Consider the following 15,655-nt stretch of genomic DNA (forward strand, 5'->3'; position numbering starts at 1 on the left):
GTGTCACCATGGTAACACTTAATCAAGAGAGGTCACACCTAAGAAGGGTGACCGCTTCTCCCTTTAATTGACAGTCCCAGTCAATTAGCTGTTCATCGTAGAATTAGACGGCAGGTTAAGTATTCTACCCGACGTCACCACATACTGCTAAAGATCATGGACTTGCTTAGCGTAGTGTTTGAAGAACACTCTGGATGATTCTCACCCAGTACATGTGCGAGGACATGTGAGGTCCCAAGTTACAGTATTAACTGTTTACCACAGTAATTAGGGGGCAGGTTCTAATACACTACCTGCCGCCATAACGAAGTGTTTCAGTTCATGCACTTGTTTTGCATAGTGTTTGTAAAACACTCTGGATGATTTCCATCCAGTGTATGAACGAAGACGCTCAAAGTCCATATACTGAAAGAAGTTCAGTGATGAAGCAATCTTTCTCGGATCATGACCTGCGGGAGTACTGTCCGGATCCGCTCTACGAATAAAGTAGGTGAGCTTCGCCCTTAGTTGTTTCAGGGATAAATTTGATCCAGAAGTTTCCCCTTTAAAGAGCTGTCCTCCCCTGAAGTCGGAAGTTCTACGAAGATAGACCTTAAGACACTCTACAGGACATAGAGAGATATCTTATTTCAGAGGGCAGATTGTCCAGGGACCCCATCTCTTAGTGGGTAGCTCGTTTTTAGCGAGAAAGGATGGATCAGGAAAGAGATTCAGTTCTCCCACTTCTGTGAACTGAATGTGACCCTCATCTCTGGATAGGGCCACTATTTCAATAACTCTAGCCCCAGAGGCTATAGCAAATAGAAAAATAACCTTTTGGGTTAGATCCTTAAGAGAACAATCTTCATTGTTCACAGATGAGGCATAATGTAGGACCTTGTCCAAAGACCAAGAGATGGGCTTTGGTGGTACTGCGGGCCTAAGCCTAGCGCATGCCTTCGGAATCTTATTAAAGATTTCCTCCGTCAGATCCACTTGAAAAGCATATAGGAGAGGCCTAGTCAAGGCTGACTTGCACGTATTTATCGTATTGGCCGCCAGACCTTGGCTATGAAGGTGGACAAAGAAGGACAGACAGAAATTCATTGAAATTTCTTTCGGTCCTTTTGCTTTCACAAACGCAACCCACTTTTTCCAGGAAGACTCATATTGTCTTCTAGTTGACTTAGCCTTGTATTCTTCTAAGAATTCTATATTGCCTTTTGAGATCCCAAATCTTTTTCTAACCGCTAGAGTAAGAAAATCATGAAATGAAGGGTTTGGGTTCTCTGTGATAAAACGAAGGCAGTTAATTTCCGAACCTTCTGAAATAAACCTAGGATCAGAGCTAGGACCAGCCTCATCTTCCAATTCTTCACATCGTCTATCAGCCCCACTAGAGGATCCTCGTATGGGGCTACATATCGAGGTAGTTTCTTGAAGACGCTCGTGACGAAGAGGTTGAATTGCAGTTCCGGGACTTGTTCCCAACTGGGAGGGAATAGGTCTGCGTCCATAGACCATTTCAACTCTATCGGCTTAGACCGAAATAGAGCATCCACTGTCACCTTGTGGATCAGTTGTAAATGAACTGCTGGCAGGCGCTATCCTTTTAAGAAAGGGATGGGTAACTTCACCTAGACTGTATGAGACGTTGAATTGTGACGTCTTATTATCGCTTCGGTGTCCCAGATCAGTCGTAGGAAATCTGATCTGTATGGAGGGGGCTTCCCTACTCATGATAGGACCAGCAGAGTCTTGGGACTTTCGTGCTTTAATTTTTGTTAGAGAAGCTATTAAAGAGGCTCTTAACGCATCTTTCCGCTGTGCTCTTTGCACTAGGTCTGTCACTATTGCGAACTGGGAAAAGTTTAGCGCTTGTCCCTGTTGGCATCTTGGAAATCTGACTGATTACCTGAGTCTCTTGACAGACCTTGCGAGATCCTTTTATATTCCCAAGGGAAAGGAGAGTTGATGTGACTGTGGGCTTCAATGGTTTTTCAGCCATTAAAACCCTTGAGCTGGAGAAAGTTGAGACTTCTAGAAGCTTATCTTGCATCCATCATGTCCCGGGAACCGGGTCATTTCCTTGAATGCACATTGGCCAGCCACTTCGGGTGCTGCCCACCCCAGCCTCTCGTTCAGGTATATAAATGCCTGAACCATTTCTAGGCTTGACTTTGACGTGACTAAGTTTGCCAATCCTATGAAGATACTTAGGACTGTGAGTCCGACACGTATCTTTCCTAGGATGAATGTTACTATCTGTAACTTGAATTCTAGATAGGAGGAAGGGGGGTGGTTGACTGGAAGGTTCCGCAGGACACCTTTCAGGTCTTACAAGACTACAAACACCCCTACTTGGGACAAGGTCCATATGTTCGGAAGGATTAACATTCAGAACTCGCAGTTTTCTATGAACTTGTTGAGTGGCGAGAAGTTCAGAATGACTCAGAGATTTCTTGAGTCCTTCTCGTGAACACAAAACAGCCTTCCCTGGAACTCAATGGGCTATAGTTTTCTTACCACCTGTATGCTCTATAGCTCTCAGGTATACTCCTCCAGGAGGATTTTGAATTGTAGGAGAAGGTAAGGAAATGATGGTGGGGACATTTCTGTTTCCCATCAAGGGCTCATCTTGAATAGGCTTTGGACCGAAGGATCAAAGGTCCTGCGATCCTGAAGGAATGTTCCTCCTAGAAGAAACGTCTTCATGCTTCGAATAGTCAGTAGGTTTAGACTTTTGACCATCTGCCTGTGGCATCGTGGTCACTGGAATAGTGGGATGTTGTTGAGCAGCCCGGATATTTCCAGCATTTTCGATCTTCTTTTTAGGTTGGGGACCCACAACCATGGAAGATTTTCTCTTAGAAAGGATGCCCCATTTTTGGAGAAGACTTATGTTCTCCATGGTGGCGTTCTTAATTACTTTCTTAATTACTTCGTGTGGGAAGAGGTCTTTACCCCAGATGTTGGAAGATATTAGCTTCCTCGTTTCGTGTTTCACTGTTGTAGCAGCGAACACAAACTCTCTACATGCTCTCCTAGCCTTCATAAAGGCATAAAGGTCCTTCACTAAGGTAGCCATATGCATTTTGGCTATGACCATGAGCATGTCTGGGGTATTTTTGTAGGTTGAACACAACTCTATGTAGTTTTGTAGAGAAAGGGAGGTCGCAAGTCTCTCCTTTGTCTCTTGTTCATTATGCAAGAGCAACTCAGATAATTTAGGGAGACATACATTAAATTGTCGACTTGCGACATCCGCGTCTAATTTTCCTACTGAAAAAGTCAAATGGACTTCTTTCCAATCCTTTTCCTGTCCGGGAAAAGCTGGTGACAGAGGCTTGCACTCTTCGAGTGTGGGACATGGCTTACCCGCCTCCACTGCTTTGGCAACAGATATAAATGCCTTCCCCGTAAACGGGAATGAGAGTGAAGAAGGAGCAAGAAAGGAAGGGTGTCTGTTATTCAGTGAGAATACCTTCGAGTCTGAATAACCCGCCTTTTTAAGACTACCTGAGAGGATAGTCTGTGCCTTATCATGGTCGAGAATCATGACCTCCTTTGGTTCTGTTCCTTTCCTTGAATTTGGTTCGTACTTCAGTCGACCCCAACAATTAGGGAAAGCATCAAAGCTTGGCCAAAATTGAATTTTGTCTAAAAGAACAGCACCCATTTTCTCTGAGATGTAGAGATTGCCATTTAAAATCGGCATCTGCTCCGCAAACCTCCAGGGATTGGTTTTGGAGCATGTTGGTAGGTCTTGATCCATGGGTCGTTTAACTGACCCCTGGGAAGCGACAAGAGAAGCTTTGCGAGGCTCTATCTTGCGTTTTTCTTCCTGCTTTTCGTTTTGTTTACGAAAGCCCTCTATCTGATTCTTCAGTTGGATACATAATTGTACCATTTTATCCAATAGAGGAGTAGAAGACGAAGATGTCGACATCGATGGCTCTATAGCTGGCATATGCGGAGGAAATTCCGACACGACATTTTTCTCTTCTACCTTGGGGCACTTCTTGCCCTCAATCCCAAAGGTTTTCTGGCCGTCAGGGGATGTAGTTGGCTCCTGATGCACTACCATTTCCTTGCTTGCTTTCGGAAATAGTAGCTTACGCATCCTATCAGTAGGTAGGAAGGGTCCCGGAGAGATTTTTTGGAAGCCTCTCACCCAGTTGCGTAACTTGTATTGAGCTGTATACCTAGTCTCCGTAGACTTGGGATTTTCAAAACCTTCAGACATTAATGTCCGACATATATTGCAAACCTGTGGGTTCCAATAATGTAGGGATCCAGAAATAATATTGCAGGGGGCATGAAACCTGCAAGTATTATGACAGTAAAAATACTTACTCTTGGCCTTGCAGAGGACTACAGCACAAGGTATCTGGTGTTCTTCCTGTAAAGAAAGGAAAACCAAATTGAGTATACAAAGGATTATCTCCCTAATAATCAACATGCAAAGGTCATCTACAACAGAATAGCTTAGGATAGTAAGCTATAAAGGGATAGTAGGAGATACATACTTGTGTACCCCTGCAAGCAAATGCTGTTACCTCCCCTCAGTATTAACTACATGGGGGTTCCTCTATTGAGTAACTCCCAGTAGAAGGGCTCTTACCCCTAGGGGTAGAGAAGTACCAATTCACTGTCCCAAAATAATGTTAATACTGTGGGGTCAGGATGACTGATTCTCACTCAGAATATTGAAGAAAACTATTCATTCAATATATGAGCGGTACCAGCGGAATGCTCGTACAAGGGTACCCAAGGTATGTTAGAAATTACTACTGTATAATAGTACTGTAGTTTTCTATTTGCAGTAAGTCTATACTGCAATTTACTGGCTACTGTACATCATGTATTGTAGTCTAGTCATTATGCTGCCTTCATAGTAGCATATGACAGTACAGTCCATCTAGCATGAAGCCAGTTGGACTAGGGAAATTAAAGACATATATTTGTATATCCCACTCAGCCTATTTGCTGTAGCCTTCCTTACAATATTGAAATATAGAGTTTCCTGATCAGGGAGACTCGAGGATAAAGGCTCTACCCTTTAAGGGTTAGGAGTGTATCACTTCTGCCTTGAAGTTATTTAATATTGTAGGGTAATCCGAATACTGATTTCTAATCAGGATATTGAAGAAATCATATTCATTCAATATGGGATTGGGTTCAGCAAATGCCTCTGTTGGATATCCAAGATATATTGGAAATAACTACTATTATAAAATATATAGTAGTTTTCAATCTGCAGTATATTCTATACTGTAGATATACTGGCTACTTGTATAACATATACTGTAGTTCAGCCGGCATAACTAGGTCTTGCCGGCATATCTAGTATGCTAGCTAGAGAGAGAGATAGCATGGAGGAAAGGCTACTCCTTTACTGTGTATGTATACAGTAATTAAGGATGTAAAAGTCTCATTTTACTGCCTTTCTTCCGAATAGAAGGTTCCAATGGAAGGGGAGAATGTGCCATTCAAGCTTCCATCCAGCTATAGTACTATTGCCGGTAAGGTGCCGCCAATACACTGCCGGCAGGCTAGCCTCCGGCAGTATCAGTACAGTCGGCGTGCTGCCATCTAAGTCAGCACTTATCTGTACTGGTCTGGCCGGCGGTAATCCGGCAACAGAACTCCTGAATAACAGTCCAAGGGAGAACTGAGGAACCTTGGGGATAGCAAGGGACTTCCCACTCTCAGCCATCATGGCTGCTGGCATCCGGCAGCCGCCGGCAGCTGCTGGCATCCGGCAGCCGCCGGCAGCTGCCAGTTGCCGCAGCCACCAACTGCCGGCAGCCGCCAGCTGTCGGCAGCCATCTTGACTGCCGACAGTCATCGGCTAATGGTAGGGACCATAGCTGCCGACAGATGATGTGGTTGCCAGCAGTATGCATTGCCGTCAGCCAATGTCAGGGCTAGAGAGGGGGTCTGGCCGGCTCCGGCAACCTACCGGCAATGGTAAGGTTGCATGATGCCAGCCCAAGAAAGACAATGGCTCGGCCATCAAAAGTGGACAGAGGGGTAGGGAACAGGGTCCTGAATAGAGTGTGAAAGGAACTGGCAAAATTGTCAGTCCCACCACCTGTTAAAAGAAACTCTGTTTCAGTATCGGCAGAATCCTAGGTGATAGGAGAGTCTCAGTTCTCCATCCTAAAGATTGCCAACACAGTTAAGGGGATGGCGGCATTGCCGCCTCCTCTCAACACGGGAGAAACAGAGTTCCAGTGCCACGTCATCCTAGGCAAGAGAAGATCACTCTTCAGCCTAGAGGAATGCGGCGCAGGACTAGTCTTATAGTCGCAAGGAGAAGATGGTATCCTACCACTACTTCAAGTGCGGCTAGGGAGGGCTAACCTCCATTACCGGCAGCCTAGCCGGCAGGGGAATGATGGTATTCTACAACCCATTCGCCCTGCCGGCAGGTCGCCGACACAAGACTAAATACTCTGAGATTCTGACTAAATCCCAAAACCTGCTGGTATACCACAACCAGCAGTTTAAGGGAATAGGCAGGAAAAAACCCTAGGTTAGTCATGTATGAATAAAATTCAAGGCACGGCTATTAGGGTTGTAGCCTAGTTTAGAATACCTAGGCTAGACGAGATCTTGGTTACCTAAATCACCGAAACTCTAACTATACGATCGCCATAGAAAGGAAAATTATGCACATTATCAAATCTTTACGAGAAAAATTGCCTAAATAGCTAAATAATTAAAATAACTAAATAAAGCTATTTAAACTGGAAGTCGTTCTGCTATTTAAATAACACATGCCTAACGAACGACGGCGCCCATGGCGCCTCTAGTAACTGGGCTAGCTCTTAAGCACAATAAATTACTCTAATTACATTGTGAAACAGGAGCTAAATTATACTCATAGTAAAGACCCGATATTCAACTTTCCAGAGGCGGAAGAAGATGGAGAAAGCATAATTATAATCCTTTAAAACGATCGAAAAGTTAGATCAGCAGGGAATACCACCGAGCGAAATCGCTACAAAATAAGGAATGTCTGCCATCGTGGGAATGGCGCTGTTATCATACTCAATAGTAGTACGAGAACAGGGTAGCCTTGATATGGCTCCCTTTTATTTTGCCACACCTCCTCGAAGCGTAAATGCTATTAGGGGTGCAGATTGCTATGATGCGTGTCAAGAATACGTCCTCTGATATTATGCGATATCCTTGAGAGAAAATTTATGGATATTCGCGCCAGGAGTTAGAATTCTGGATACCTAAAGGTAAAATTCTCTGGGAACATCACTGTAGTACATATTATCCCTTAGGAAGCTACTTTAAGGAACTTCCATCAGGACGACATGGCTTGAGCCCAAAAATGTGGCTTATCATGAAGCTCTGCAATAAGAATATTTAATATCAAACTGAAACTTTTAATTGTGAACATAAAGTCTTTAAATTTAGTTTCTAAATTGTTACTGAAATACAAATGTGATAACATTCTTCATATCTTCAAAAATGAGAAAATAATTTGAATAAATTAAAATTCTGTACTTTAAACAAACATATGCAAATGCTAAATTAACCATTGAAATATTTGCATAAATCTTATTTCTATTTTTCTACCACTCCTGAGCGAGGGTACCTTTGTTAGAGAGTATATATATGTATGTATGTATGCATATATATATATATATATATATATATATATATATATATATATATATATATATATATATATATATATGTGTGTGTGTGTGTGTGTGTATCTATCTATATATATATACACACACACATATATATATACATATATATATATATATATATATATATATATATATATATATATATATATATATATATATATGTATGTGTGTGTATATATGTGTGTATGTATTATGTGTTTTTCTGTGTGAGTATATATGTGATTGTATATATAAGTTAGTGCGCACGGAGTACTGAAAAGACGTGAGCATGAAAGTCTGGCAATTAGCAGCAAAACAATTTTGTTCAATCTTGGTGGTCAGATCTCTCTTGTTTTACTGACTGAAAACCGCGAGTGTTGTAGAACTAATTATTTCTTGATATTGGAATCATTCATTTGGCGGGTATTTACCAAAATGGCATTCCTTTGCTACCCGAAAATCAGGGCATTAAATCTACCACCCATGAGCGATGCCACGTTGCAAGATTAAGTAAGTGCCATCTTTTTTTTTTTTTTTAAATAATCGTTTTTCTTTATTATAGTTACCAATAAAATTACTGAATTTTATGTTTATTATTCTATATTTATGCTTTACCTAACTTATATACACTACATATAGATCGTATAAAGCGGCATATGTCTCTCTAATTTAGACTTGATTGATTCGTCAATTTACGTAAATTGTTGACGCAACAACTATTGTCACCATTGCCGGGAATTAATCATTTAGGAAATAAGCAACAAAATTTTAACAAAGTAATTTTTAAACCTTTATTCACTTACTCCATACTTCCTCCCACAACTTTGTAAACATTTATCCTTTAAAATATACCTTACATAACTAGTGACACAATATGACACAAATATATTCTAAAATATAAATTTACAAGAAACCAACATCTTCCACAAACTTAGAATATCTTGTGTGTAAACCTTTTTCCCGAAAATCCTATAGAGGAAGCACCAGTCAAGAGTACGTGCAGCGTGCGGACAGTCGAGGTAAAACTCATTCTCAAGTTCCAAAGGTTCGGACATTCGACCAAGAACAAGTTCCCGAGTTTCAAGGTTATCAAATATTCATCTCAGAAGGGCTGGTTCATAGGCAGTGCCTCGTCCTGTAGGCATGTCACTGAATAAGGTGATAAGTTATTTCCAATATAGTTTTGTCGTTGTAAACCAGACTCATTTGGATAGGCAGCATAAAAAAAGGAGGGATCGCTGTATTACTGCAGTAGGCCAAGACTTGATTTTGCATCATGAGGTCAGCTCTTCCAGTTGGGCAGTTGTGGAAAGACTCCTTCGTATGACTAGTTAGCTCACGAATCTCTCCCAAGACCAAAGGGTAGACGCAATGACAGTGAATGATACAAATTCATATAAGATTCTTTTGATTATATGTTAGATATCATTCACATTTTCTATGGAATCTAATTGCTAATTTATTGTTACTAAAATTACTATTATTATTTTTATTATTATTATTATCATCACTGATATTATTATTATTATTATTATTATTATTATTATTATTATTACAAACTAAGCAACGACCTTAGTTTGAAAAGCGAGATGCTAAAAGCCCAAGGGATACAACAGGGAAAGATAGCCCAGTGAGGAAAGGAAACAAGGAAATAAAAAACCACAGGAAAAATATTAAACAATCAAAATAAAATATACTAACAACAGCAACAACGTTGAAATAGATCTTTCATATATAAACTATAAAAACTTAAAAAAAAAAAAAAAAAAAAAAAAAAAAAAAATACAGGAGGAAGAGAAATAAGATAAACAGCGTGCCCGAGTTTACACTCAAGCAAGAGTACTCTAATCCAAGACAGTGGAAGGCCATGGTACAGATCTATGGCACAACCCAAGACTAGGGAACAAAGGTTCGATTTTGGAGTGATCTGCTCCAAGAAGAGCTGCTTACTATAGCTAAATAGTCTCTTCTACCCTTACCAAGAGGAAAGTAGCCACTGAACAATTACAGTACAGTAGTTAACCCCTTGAGCGAAGAATTGTTTGGTAATCTTACTGTTGTCAGGTGTATGAGGACAGAAAAGAATGTGTTAAGAATAGACCAGATTATTCGGTGTATGTGTAGGCAAAGGAAAATTGAGCAGTAATCGGAAAAAGGAATTCAATGTAGTAGTGTCTGACCAGTCAAAGGGCGGCTGATGCCCTGGCCAACCTACTACCTATTTGTATATAAAGTAATCGACCATTGTGTTCAAAGTAACATTAACATTAAAGTTTTAATTTTGACCATTTCACTTGATAATGTTCACCTCTGGCAATGGCTGGCTTTCTAGAACTAGATATCCATTGCATTTTTTGAACATTGCTTTTCACTCTTTTGAACAATTTTAAAATAGCAATTCATCAATTTTGTCCAGTACAACTGATGAATCGCTACAGCCTCTTGATATTCTACAACATTCTTTGTAACAGCACTCGTGATGTGATATTTCATCCATGCGATTATTTTGTGACTAAATGTGTGATAAGTTATTGTGGAGGATTAATTTTTGTCTTATTTTTATTTATTTTTTGTTTGGCAAATCCGAGAGAGAGAGAGAGAGAGAGAGAGAGAGAGAGAGAGAGAGAGAGAGAGAGAGAGAGAGAGAGAGAGAGAGAGAGAGAGAGAGAGAGAGTGTATCGATTGTTTGTTGTGAGAAAGACTGTTGGAATAATTGAATTTTTGTTTACCTTTTAGCTAAGTTAGGCCAGTAGTAAATGTTTCGGAGAGAATGCTTTTTTTTTTTGATTGAATGCGACTTGAGGCAGTTGTGTGTGTGTGTGCGCACGCTGGATTTCTATATTTATTTGATTTCGACCATCGTTGGAAGTGACCATTTAATTTTTGAGTAAATAAAGTGTTGTTTATATTTGCTTGTCGTGATTGTGAATAATAGAAAGTTTATTATTTATCTTTTATTATAGTGCGATGGTTTAGTTAGCTAGGAGTGTTTGTAAGTGTTTTGTTTTTTATTTTCAAGCCACGATTCCTCCTTGGAATTACTTATTCCTTTTAAGAACAAAATTTTGTTTAAATGAAGATTGTGTTGATGCCCTGTACTGTTCTGAAGGATTTCCATTTGACAGCTCTTTGAAACGAAAGACCTATTGATCACAGGACTTTGAATTTGTTTTGGATCTGGTTATTACGTATGATGATGATGATGATGATGATAACGCTCACGACCCAAATTAATTAATACATTTTTGTATTGACTGAGAGTCAGTGTTGCCATAGTTTGGCGTTGCAACTGAGTTGTGGCGTTGGGCTTTAAAGGACTGTTAGCCTTCGTGTGGACGAAGGTGTCCACACATATTATATGTTCAAGGTTTTTTTTTTTTTGTTAGTGTTCAGTTTTTGTGATTTATTTTGATTTATTTAAATGCAGTTTACTTTCGTTTTAAGTGATTACTATAATTTTAAGGTTATAGTTGTAAGTGTGGTTGCTGGTGTTTTTTTTTTTGTTTTTTTTTTTTTTGGTTAGAATATTCTAGATTATAAGGAAATATAGTTTTAAGGGAATGTTTAGTTTCCTTTACCTTTTGTTAAAGAGTCTGGTTTTAGATAACGTAAGGGGAAAGTTTGTTTTGTTGAGACATTTGTCAGTTAGAGTGATTCAAGGGTGCGGGGGTTGTCCTTGCAACATCCCGCCACATTATTTTCACACTTTATCTTTATTTATCTTTTCTCCTTTTGTCTAGCGTTTCCATGATTCATTTTAGTCACCCCTCTCCTTCTGTTTTTCAATTTACTAAGCATTTCTCATTCAGTTGTTGATGCTCGCTGAGAAGATTTGATGTCCGCATTAAATGTTTCATGTTTCGTGTTTCCTTAATTATTTTTATTATTATTATTATCATTACTTGCTAGGCTATAACCCTATTTGAAAAAGCAGGATGCTATAACCAGGGGCTCTAACAGGGAAAATAGCCCAGTGAGGAAAGAAAACTTAAGGAAAAATAAAATATTTCAAGAAGAGTAACATTAAAATACACATCTCCTATATAAACTATAAAAACTTTAACAAAACAAGAGGAAGAGAAATAAGATAGAATAGTGTGCCCAAGTGTACCCTCAAGCAGGAGAACTCAGTGGAAGACCATGGTACAGAGGCTATGGCACTACCCAAGACTAGAGAACAATGGTTTGATTTTGGATTGTCCTTCTCCTAGAAGAGTTGCTTACCAGAGCTAAAGAGTCTCTTCTACCCTACCAAGAGGAAAGGTGCCACTGAACAATTACAGTGCAGTAGTTAACCCCTAAGATTTAGAAGAATTGTTTGCTAATCTCAATGTTGTCAGGTGTATGAGAACAGTGAATATATGATAAATAGGCCAGACTTTGCAGTGTTTGTGTGTAGGCAAATTGTACATCAGAGCTTATGTCTATTTCATTTGCCTCTTTGCCCAATTGCAAGTTTGTGCCAGTTAGGAGTTTCCGATTTTTTATTTTCACACAATTATTATGTATGCCTTAGCATCACCTCTGAGTTATGAGGCGAATCGAGTGTCGTTAAAACGTGTGTCCCGTTTTGGGTGACCTAGCATCATCATCTCGTGGTCTTCAAACTAAAGAGCCTCCTTCAAGGATTGGAATGGCTTCAAAGTGGCCTTCCTATTACGCCATCACCAGAACGTAGAATCAAATCCAAGACGGCGACTTAAGACGACTGCAACTGAACTTCAAAAGACTCAAACATCACCACATATTGTGGAATATCTGTGTGTGTGTGTGTGTGTGTGTGTGTGTGTGTGTGTGTGTTTGTGTGTGTGAGTCGTATTTCCTCTCCTGACTAGCTGTTTTTATTTAGGTATATTAGTTTTACCTAGCTATGAATAATCTAGCGTGCGTACGGATGTTTGTAATCTTAACTATTATTTGTTGCTAAATGGTTATTCCCGGTGTTATTTCATTTTACTGTTTTGACTAATCCCTAACTTACGGAATAACCACGTGTTTTTCTGTACATTTTAATGATTATTGCTCTCACATTTTATTCTAAATATTTTGATAAACCCATTGTTTACGGAATAATGATTCGTCAAATTACATTCAATTACACTAGTTTCCAACATAAACTGGTTACAGGTTTTTCTTCATCATTCAGCCTTGCAAAGACTAATTTTGTGAATTAATCCATACGATAAGGTATAGTGCTCATTGATTTTAATAAGCTAAAATCCTTTCCCTAAACTTAATTTAATTTTACAAATGAAATTAAGAATCTAAATTGAATAATTAGGAATAATTTTTTGAAATAACTATATGAACTCCTTTTGGTTGTTTTATAAACTCGTTTGGATTTATGCCTCAGAAGAAATAAAAATATTCACACGTCTCACACTATTTCATCCAGAAGATTTTTTAGTTAAAGGACGTTAAATATCAATTAGTTTCAATGTAAACTTAAGATTTTAAGTGCCAAGTACATTCTTAACTGTGCTGCTTAAGAAAGTTCTTTCTTATCCAGTCCTGAAGTGAGACTCATAGGTAAGCTTCACCACTCTTTACCCTATACAGTACCGCTCCTCATGCTCTTGCATTATTGTCTTTACTCTAGTTAATGTTCAGCACTCTCCTTAGGGGTGCAGATCTATTAATCATCCCCCGCTATGCGTAGCGTCTGAACACTTAGGTGGTTGTTACGGTCATCTATATCAAAACGTAGATTATGTAAAACCTACGTTAATGTTTTATTCCCTTAGTAATTACTTTAGAATGGAATAACAAAAACAGTAACAGTTGAAGAAAATAACAGCCAACAAACAGATCTGGGAAGTATTTCAATCACACTTGTGTATTCAGAATTGTACTTATGATAGGCTACATGAAATTCACCATAAACAAATATAATATTTTAATACTTTGATAAGTATTTACAAACATTATATTCAAAGACTTTAAATAAAAATAGTAAATACGCTTAAATTATTATCTTTTTTTAGACATTCCCGTACTTCCAGCAAGGCACAAACTCTTTGCCCAGGATGCCAGAGTTGAGGTAAAGAAATATTAGTGATAACTCAAAGATTCAGGAGATGACGCCGTGTACTCATGATTTCTACCACGTACCAAGAAAGGATAAAACTGGTGGAGGAGTGGGTGTCTTCGTGTCGAAAACCTTCTCTAGGGTTTCTATCATGAATGAAATATTATTTGAAACGTTTGAATATATCTATTTAAAACTGACAAGAAACAGTAAGGTATTGAATATAATATCATTATATAGACCACCAGGGAGTAATATGAGGAAATTCATTGAAGAATTTAGTATTCTTGTGGGTGTGGTGGACGATATTAAAAATACATTAATTGGTGGTGACTTTAATTGTTGGGTAGATGATGAAAACGATTATAAGACTAAAGAACTCAAGGAAGTATTTGAGATGTTTAATTTAATAAACAGTGTTTTGGTATCAACGTCAGTAGGTGGTCATACACTCGACTTGGTCATATGTGGGAAAGATTCTGACCTAATAAGAAACCTTGAAGTGGAACCAGACTTTGAGATCTCAAAAACACATAAACTCATCACTTTTGATGTTATTATAAATTGCATCAGAGTACTGAAAAAATGGATCACATACAGGGAACGGGAAAATTTTGAGGCTGAGAATTTTATTGAAGCTAGTGTAGCGCAAATGTCTTGTGAGAACATACAATGTGAACATATGGTAGATAGAGAATGTGTTGGGTGTTATACCAATTAATATAACGACAATTTTGGAAAAATGTACGATACCATGTGTCCCATAAAGAGCAAACAAATAGTTGTACGCGAAAATGTTAGATGGTATAATAGTGAGCTATTAAAGGCAAAAAGACAGACGTAAGATGGAAGGTAGATGGAAAAGAGCCAAATCCTCACAAGCCAGAAATCTATATAATAAGGCCAGAAATGACTATAACATCCTGTTAGAAAAAACAAAAAGAAAATTCTACAACGGCGAATGTAAAAAAACCAATAACATGAAGGACTTTCACAAAAACCTAGATGATTTGATGGGATTAAAGAAAAAATATGTCTTGCCTGACAATGTTTGTGCAGAGAAATTTGCTATATTCTTCAGTGAAAAAATTGATAAAATCTATAGAGGCTTCCCCAAAAATCACTTGGAAGGACAGTCAGTTATGCCAGTGAAGGAGGGAAAGAAGTTAATAAAATTTAAGGAAATAAATATGTGCGACTTGTTAAAGGTTATGAAAGAGATGAAGAATACATATTGTGGAAATGACCCTTTCCCAAACAGTTCAATACGTGAAGCTCTAAACAAGCAAGTTATATATAATATTTACCTGAACATAATTAACTTAAGTATATCACAATCCTGTTTTCCTAGCTGTGAAAAAAACTGTGTTGATCAAACCAATTTACAAAGGAAAAGGTGATGTAAACGAGCTAAATTCATATAGGCCCATTTAAAATTTATCCTACATGTCGAAGCTTATTGAAAAAGTCATAAGTGAGCAATTATGGGCGCATATTGATGAGTTAGAGGTATTCCCGGAAAATCAATCGGCCTACAGAGCTAATCATTCTACAGAAACTACCTTATGCTCAATAATGAATGATATGATAAGTCTTCTTGATGAGGGAAAGTGTGGAATTTTGATCATGTTAGATCCTAGTGCTGCTTTTAACACTGTTGTGCACGAGTACTTACTTGACTTAAAGTCTATTGGAGTGACTGAGGAAGCACTGAAATTTTTGCGAAGTTACTTGATGAATAGGAAGACTATTGTAGAAGTTTCTGGAAAACGATCCAGTGAGAGAATTCTTATGAAGGGTGTACCACAGGGTAGTGTTCTGGGCCCTTTCTTGTTTAACATATATACTATCGAGCTATCACACATATTAAAAAAACAAAAAGTGGTCTTTAAACTATATGCAGATGATACTCAATTCTACCTTTCAATTTCAACAACACAAGATACAGAGAAGAAAATTGATGAGATAATGACTGAAATAAAAACATGGA

This window comes from Palaemon carinicauda, chromosome 27, assembly GCF_036898095.1.
Source record: "Palaemon carinicauda isolate YSFRI2023 chromosome 27, ASM3689809v2, whole genome shotgun sequence".
Lineage (NCBI taxonomy): Eukaryota > Metazoa > Arthropoda > Malacostraca > Decapoda > Palaemonidae > Palaemon > Palaemon carinicauda.